Here is an 8,816-nt window from a genome sequence, read left to right as displayed (position 1 = left end):
CACACACACGCACACACACACTGAGCTGGGAGCTACTTTTGACATACACACTCCCCTCAAAGATAAGAGGGGATTCAGATGGGGAAATCCCGAGTGAAAAAAGAGGATAACAGAGTCCTTCTCCTGGTTGGGTGTGAAATTGTCACTTAACAGCTGATATTTATTATTTTCCATTATAGTCTTTAGTTATTACCCTTATTAATAGGATTTGGTCTTTTAATTTGTGCGTAATCATATGTATATTTTTTGAATTTTCTTCAGGGAACTTGTTGAACAACAATAAACACAAAATAATGGGATTTGCTATTGCAGGCAATAGAAATCAAAAGGTGCTCAGTGCTAAACATACAGCGTAAGAAACATGAATCCTGCAGGTTATCAATTACAAAATGAATGCAAAAGAAAAATATACAACATCCAAGAAAAGGTGAACATAAAGTGTCTTTTGATTTATATACAGTTATACTGAAGCTCTGAGCTGAAACTCATTTTTTCACCTGGTAGATTTAGGCAAATACAGGAGGATTTATGCCAAAAACCTAAGCTTTTTTGTTGGCTGTTCGTTTATAAGCTTTCTAAAAAAATATAAAAAATGGTGTCTTGGGTGCCTGAAAACATTTTGAAAACATGTACCAGAGAGCAAACTTTTTTATAACGGCATAGACTCCATTGTTGTGAAAACAGGAAATATGCAGTTCCTCTTAAAACTCAGACTTTATGTGCATTACGCTTACAGTCAATAGCCATGCACGAGTTGTTGACAATGTTGATTGGTGTGACTGATATATGACTGAATTGATATTTTCTTGAAACATATTCACTTACACACGTGGATTAGCAACACAAACTCATCGTTTGTCCACACAAATGTTTGTGCATTAACGATTTTTGTATGTTTACACCTCGTATGTATATGACAATATTTTTAGACGTTTTTGTGGATCCACGTCAAGCATCAAGCATCTTACTGTGCCGATGCGTTCATGCATTAATAATCCAAAGACCTCTTGAGGCCATACATCCAGTTAACCTCCATGATCAAACTTGAATGAGCTGTCATCACAATTGTGCCCGTGTAAAATTGAAGCAGTCACTTCTGAAAGCAGCGATTTCAGATGTAGAGTCCCTCAGCATTGTAAACAAAAGCACAAGGTCAGTTCAGGAAAAGAGAAACTGCTGGTAGCAGAAACACAAAAACACAACACAAGACCGACTGTGAAAACATTTCTATTTTTCTTTAAACCTATCCCATGATATCTCCCATTAGCTTTGTATAGTTTTTATTGTTTTAAACCTAATAATACAAACTGTTTGAAACTGCAGGGAGGTCTAGAAGAATATGGCATGTGATTGGCTTTAACAGGAATAAATACAGACCATCCTCAGATCAAATTTTCTAATCCTGTGTGTGTTTATTGTCGTCATAGCCCAAATTATCTGAATAAATGTGCCTATAAATTCATGATCATGACATTAATTATGGGAGTATCAAAGAGCTCAGCTGCTCTCAGAATGAGAAGTCACATTAAACTCTTATTTAGTTTGTTAAGGGTTCATGATTGCTTTCACACTCCAGTCAGGGGTTTTCCTTGTGAGAACACTACATCCAATTTCTTGTCTGTCTTGATTTCTTCATTGGCATTCATCTTCATTTGAGCACAAGACTGTTTTGATAAGCTGTTACGTGCCTTAGTGTTGTGTACGTGTGTTTTGTGTTCTCTCTCTCTCTCTCTCTCTCTCTCTATCCTGTGTACTCTCCGAGGTGTTTGCTTCTCAGCCTCAGAGCGCCCAGCCACACCTGAGGTAATTTATCAGTCAGGGGCTGAGCTATAAAGAGCAGGAGGGGAGGCAGCCAGCTGCCAGTGGGCCCCTCGGCTGTGTACTTCAGTGTAATCCTTCTGTGGAAGGAGTGTGTGTATTTGATTGGGGCAGTACTGTTCTTGTTGTATTTTGCCTGTAAATTTAGACTTTTATTTAAGATTAGATTCACTTCTATTGTGTTTGTTTTGTGGAAGAAGCTTGTTTTGAGTTGTATCTCTGTCTTTAGTTTATTAATAAATCTTTTTCTCCAATTGACTTAGCAGATGCTTTTATCCAAAGCGACGTACATCAGAGAGTAAGAACAACACAAGCAAGGATCTAGAAAAAAGAGAACAATGTCAGTAAGAGCAAACGATCAGCTTTGAGTCTGATTGGACACACAGGTGCTGACAGGAAGTGACCAGAGGCAAAGCACAACATTGAGGGCAGTTCTTGAGAGCTCTAATCAGTATAGAAACCATGTTAAAAAAACGTCTTTTTCCAAACAAAACCAACGTCATTACCATCATCAATAATATCGAAACCATCATCATCGTCATCATTAAGGTCGTAGATATTCATGAAAGAGCTGGGTCTTTAGCTTTTTCTTAAAGGTGCAGAGGGACTCTGCAGATTGAATGGAGTTTGGAAGTTTAAAATTTGTTTATAAATTCTAAACAGTTTTAGGACTGATGTGGATAAAAACATATTATAAATAATAAAAGATTAGCATTTATTAAACATTAAAGTCATAAAGATGCAGCTTTACAGAAACAAGCCAAGAAAAACCAAGTCAAATTCCTTGTATGTGTAAATGCACTTGGCAAAACCCACAATTCTGATTCTGAAGAGAAGAAACTTTTTGTGTAGCATTCAGGGTTTACATAAATCTTAAAAGGTTTTTTAGTTACAGCTCTTTCACTGCAATTTTATCCTGACGGCAGTTTTAATTTAGTGTTTGAAATTAATTAAACAAAGTTGCAACAAAAGGCTCATTGTTTGAATATCAATCATACTTCATCTATAATTTCCTAACAGTACTTTTTTAATTGGTTTATCTCCTGTTGTCTTTCCTGAAGCCCCGCCAATTAATTTCCTGCTTGGTGTTCACTGTAAATATTACCTGTAATAGAAGTTTCCCAATATGAAACCTTTTACACTAATGATCCACACTCTTTTGACATTTCTGTGCTTTTGATCAATATTCTCAAGCTTCCCTAAGCGCCCCTACCCATAATAATTTATTAAGAGAAGAAGATGTGAGTAAAAAATGACATGTATGGATATAAAGACACAGATTGAGATTCTATTTACTGTATAAAACAACTATTATCACATTCTTATTGTTTTAAAGACATTCCTGTGATGTCATGACAGTAATAATGACCATTAATGTCTCACGTCTGTGTGATTTGATTGGTTGGATTGATTAGTTGCAAGTCTGATTACTTATTTTTGTGACACAAACAAAAGTTAATCGTATAGTTTCTAGTTTATGAGTAACTCCAAGTGTCAGACAGGCTTTTTGGGAGAGGCAGTAAATTCTTGTGTTCTAGTATTTTAAAGCTAATGACCTTATTATGGAACACTAGTCACACAGGGCCTTAGGATCCATCTGTTCTAAGTACTTAAACCAACCACCTGTGCTTTATTAGGCTGTTCTCTAGCTGCTAGCTGGCAGCACCTCTACTTAGATGTGTTCAATACTTTACCACTGAGTTTCAGACGAGGCAGTGCCTGCTCATTTCTGCTCAAAGACTGTATTTTGTGACTCCACAGATGCACTCTGTGGTGACTTGTGTCTAGTTGTATGAAGCACAAAAATCATTTTGCTTGGGTTTTACTTTAAGTAAGATTCATCCAATTATATACTCAGGATAATTCTTGTTTATCCTGTTGTGATGTGAGGCCTTTTTCTTATCAGCCCTTGTTATTTCAGCTCCAGACTCCAGGCACTGAAATGTTCATAAATGGGAAGTCCAACATAAAGATGATCACAAATGAGCTATGTGGTTCTCTGGTTAGAAAAACATTGAATCAGCACTTTGTGAAGACATGAAACCCTGGACAATTACATTAACACTTATTAACATTAAAGTGTCCCATTAAAACATAAAACAGCTTATAATCAAAGATGGTATTATTACTTTTGCAATAGTTAGCATTGTTTTGAATGATCCTTTAATTTATTCCTCGTCATGTAGTGAATGTTTAGTATATCAATGCTCCAGTGGGTGCATATTTCTTTGCATTTGAACAAATGATAATCTGGAAGAAATGACTGGGAAAGACTCCTGTGGCTTCTCAGACTAACTATAATATAGCTGTGGAAATTGTGTAATTACATCCGTCTTCTAGTTTATCACTTGGCATGATTTGCATATTGAGACTCTTGATTCTCTTTCCTGGATACACCTTGACTGCCTGTTTAAGCATGTCCATCCTTGAGGACGCAGGGCCTCCCGCACAGGAAAGTATAGAGAGGAGTTTGTTCGTTATGCTTTTTTCTATCTTTATTGTCACCCTGGGACTCAAGTAGAGTAGTTTAGATTGATTCTCAGGGTTTTAAAACATCACTATGATGTACCGTTTTACTGTTTAAGCCCTAATCTCTTAAAGGGCTAAACACCCTGAGCCAGAACTTTCCAGAAGCCTCTATGCACAAGGTAATCTGTTGCTGTCTGTGAAAGAAACCTAGAAAGTAACCCCAAAGTCAGAGGTGTGGACTGGAGCCACATGACTTGGATTCCAGTCACAGATTTAATGACTTTGCATTCGACTTGATAATATCATAAACTTGGACTTAAACACAGATAACTCTTGACTTCACTTAGACTTGAGCCTTATGACTCAAAATAAAGATTTAAATGTGTTATTTTATGGCTCTATGGTTTCCCTGATGCAGAAAATACTTGGAAAGTGATTCGGGACTTACCTGTGACTTGCAAAACAACCTCTACGCTGAGGAACATCATGTATTGCTCTTGTCTGGGAAGTGAAACCTTACTAATATGTACATGTTCAAGCTTGAATCATATCCAAGTCATGAATAAAAGTGTTTCTATTTGAAGGTGGGCACCTGTTAAAGGGTTTACAGTGAAAATTGCAGTGTTAGGCAATATAGCTTAAACAATTGAGAGTAACTTTGAAGTGAGATACCATTCTACAATAAATCAAACAGTTTGGATTTGTGGATGGATATAAATTCTCGTTCCTGTCCTTCAGTGTTTGCCAGAGATAAAACCCATTTGTCATAGTTCCACTCTGAGCTCTGTGTAAATTATTCACCATTGATTGTTGAGCTTTATCTGCTTTAAGGCTCATGGCAGTGCAATCTCAGGCACTTTACCACTTCGCACTGTCCGCAGGCTCTGACACAAATCTGTATGTATCCCACTGATCTCTGGCTGAATTTGTTCCTGCAGGACATTAAGGCATACATTTTAATTTTTAATTAGCTGGGTTCCACATCGATAACATCAACTCAACGTTAGCTCACAGGCTACTTTATTTGTATGTTGTTGTTGAAACTCATGCAGACTGTGTGTATCTGCATGTCTGTCACACAGGTGGTTCTGTAGTATTGATCTATGGCTGGATTATTATAATACGTGGTTATAACCCTCTGAGTGTTTGAGCAAAACAACATCCTGGTTCAGACAGTAACGATTCATTCCTATGGGGCAATAACTTCAGAGATTAGTCATTGATCGATTTCGTATTTGATTATATATATCAACAGTTTTTTAAACAGCCAGGATGTTTTTTTGTCTAAAGCTCTTCATTTTAACCAGGAGGTGGAGCTATAGAGCAAAGCCCCATGTGGTCGGACAACCACCTACTATACTAGTAGTACAGACTGATTTGGTAAACTTGCAGTATGGGAACAAATTTGACATCAGCAGTATGTAAAAAAATACCCAGATGTCGCCCACAGTTTCCCACAATTCAAAGCAACAGGTCAGAGAAATGACAAGACAACAACAGCCATCTTAACAGGGGCAATAATCAGACCAAACCACACAAAGATACCACTAATTATCTTTTTTTGATTCTCAAAATCATGAAAATCAAAATGAATCAGTTGTCATCTTTTGTTCCGTTCATTCAGTTCCCCTTTATTGTCCCTGAAACGCAAAATGTATTTAAAGCAGTGGACAAAAACACACCAATAAAAAAAGACATCGGACAGTGCAACACAACCTGATGAAATACAACCAAGAAAAGAAAAATGTAAATGTTCATTGTGGAGCAATAGTGTAAATAATTTAAACTCCCATTTGTTCCAATTCCTAAGTGGATTTGAATGATCAGCTGACAATCTGACTATACTAAAACTTGTCAGGAGACCTGACCACCTGCTGAGGGACTGTGCAGGTCTGTCCCTCTCTCTGATAGAGGTGACAGCTATGTAATCATTGGTGGTGAAATTCTAACACTGGAAGAGAGCTGCAATCGAATGAGGTTCATCAGAATTCATGCCGCATAGATTCTTATTATAGCTCAGTATCAGGGTCGGGTGTAGAAGATGTGCAATAGGTGTATCCAAATTCATCAACAGAGTTTGTAGTGCATTCAAGTTCGCCATCAAAGGGGGAGCATCTGTAATAAAAAGAGTGGAGGCGGAGAGGGATGTCTTATGGCTGTGTTGCATCATTTAATATTGAGGCCGTGGTGGGTGGATGTTTGTGTTCTAAGATGGAGAGGAGAGGTAGGAATTCAAAGGACAGGATACATTTTAATAATATGTGGAAGGGATAGGTGCTTCAGCTTAGGGTCGTCACAATACCAGAGTTTTAATCAGGGCATTAGTAAAAATCAAACGTATTTAATTACAAAACATTTCAGGAAAACTCTTGCAAACTAAGGTGAACATAGATTGGCAATTTTGAAGTACTGAAACGTTGCCAACCTATTGTCTGACCTATCATGCCGAGGTCAGACAACGAGTCAAAAGCACGACTATCTGGCCCGCAAATCAATCCTTTTATTCGTGTAGTGTGTCATAGTGGACTACAAGCAAGGCCACAGCTGGGACGCCCTCCAGACCTCCAGACAGAACATTTTGTCAATTAGAGCAGAGAGTGCTCTGCCCACAGGACTTTACCTGAGCTCCTTTGGTACAAAAAAATCTGTGATGTGTCACATGTTTATGTCTAAACAAAGATGACTGTGCATTGCTGTTGGAGCCATAAGACTTTTTCATGACATGTCTGAGGAGCGTAGACAGTAAAACACACTTAAATAAAGCTGCTTTAAATTTCAGACCTAGAGCCTTTAACTTCATTTGTTTTGGTTTCATTTATTTATGAAGGCTGTTTGCTTTATACACTGTACCCTCTCTTTTCATCCACCTGCAATTTGTTTTCTCTTTTTATCCAGTGCACATGAATCAGTTTTTACTTTAATGTTTTAACTTTTTATATACAGCTATTATCATTATTATTTGCGGTGGCAGAAGGCAGCTGCAGTGAACATTCCTGCATCACTGCCATCATCTAAAAACCGTTGTTATGTCACTATCTGCAGTCATTAATTCTGTCACTCAAGCAGCACCATCCCAGTGTGATAAATTGTGAATTCACCACTGGGAGCTCATGTTTACACACCCTTCACACTTCTTGCCTGTGAGTCTCATTAAATGGGATGGGAACATTTTGAATCCCAGCAGACACCCTTTCCCGTGCTGTGGAGAGGAGTTTGGGAGAGGGTCAGATCAGGTCAAATTCAGGGAAAGTACAATGTCAATGAAAGTAAATGGATTATGTTATTTAATTATACTTTTTTTTAAATGTCAGTCAATGTGCAAGATAGAAAGATATTAAAGATAAAGCTTTAACGTTAGGTTATGATAGGGCGGGAGGAGTCATGTTTTATTTATTCCTGTGGGAAATCTGATAAAACAAAGGCAGATGCAGGTTCTTATCTTACAGTACATCTATATGGTGCAATCCCTGTTGAAATTCTGTTGAAACAGACAATACTGCAGAAAACAGGCGAGACAGAGAGAGAGAGACAGACAGAGAGAGAGAGAGAGAGAGAGAGAGAGAGCGAGAGAGAGAGAGCGAGAGAGAGTGGAGAAAGACGTGAGGCAGAGGAGCCCCATGTCGGACTTGTACTCTTCTGTAAATGGGACGTGACCTAACCGATAGACCATCAGCACCCTGAAAATGGTTCTTCTTTTATATAATCATGGTTTATTTTTAAATGTTTTAATGTCTTTATTGGAGACATAGGAACTTGGACAGAGCTGGAAATCATAGATAGAGAGAGTGTGGAACAACATGCAGGACAGGAGCCACAGGGCGGATTTGAACCGGGCCGAGCTCTTGGAGGACAATATCCTCCATACATGGGGCGCGCACATTAACCACTGTGCACCCAGTGCCTGGATGGTTTGTTATTTTTTACTTGAAAGAACCAAATACATCCAAATACCTTCCTGTTGTACCCATTTGTAATCGTCTCCACTGATAACATGTTCACCAAATATTTGGGGAGGAAAACCTCCCCCTTCAACTCTGATTGTTACATTGTAACCATGTTCTTGCCATTAAACTTAAGAAATTAGAAAAATAACTCCAGAGAGATAGAAAGAGGAGGTCTCTTTTCAGCATAAGGATCCTAAAAGTAGCAGATGTTTAAACAAAGGTTTCATGAACGCAGCATGATAGCGTTTTCTTAGCAACACTCAGGAGTAGAATTAAACTCGGCTTGCATTATTTGACTCCCTCCTCGATGGACTGTGGGTTATGTGTTCAAATAAACAAGTAAAATAATATATGTTCGGTGGTACAGGCTGATCTTAAATTGCTTTTTATGTATTTCCATTATCTTGTGCAAAAATATTTACTTGGGTAGCATGTCTGTATTTCTTTCTCTCATACTTTTGTGTCACAAATGTGTAGTTACATGGAAACTATTGGACTTTAATCACTGTTATTTTCAGAGCCATTTAAGTGTCAGATTCAAACCCACCGTGACAAACGACACAGACTGAAGGTTTATTATTTCTG

This window comes from Labrus bergylta, chromosome 10 (genome assembly GCF_963930695.1).
Source record: "Labrus bergylta chromosome 10, fLabBer1.1, whole genome shotgun sequence".
NCBI classification, from domain to species: domain Eukaryota; kingdom Metazoa; phylum Chordata; class Actinopteri; order Labriformes; family Labridae; genus Labrus; species Labrus bergylta.
The sequence above is the reverse complement of the archived record's forward strand: the minus strand, read 5'-3'. Positions refer to the sequence as shown.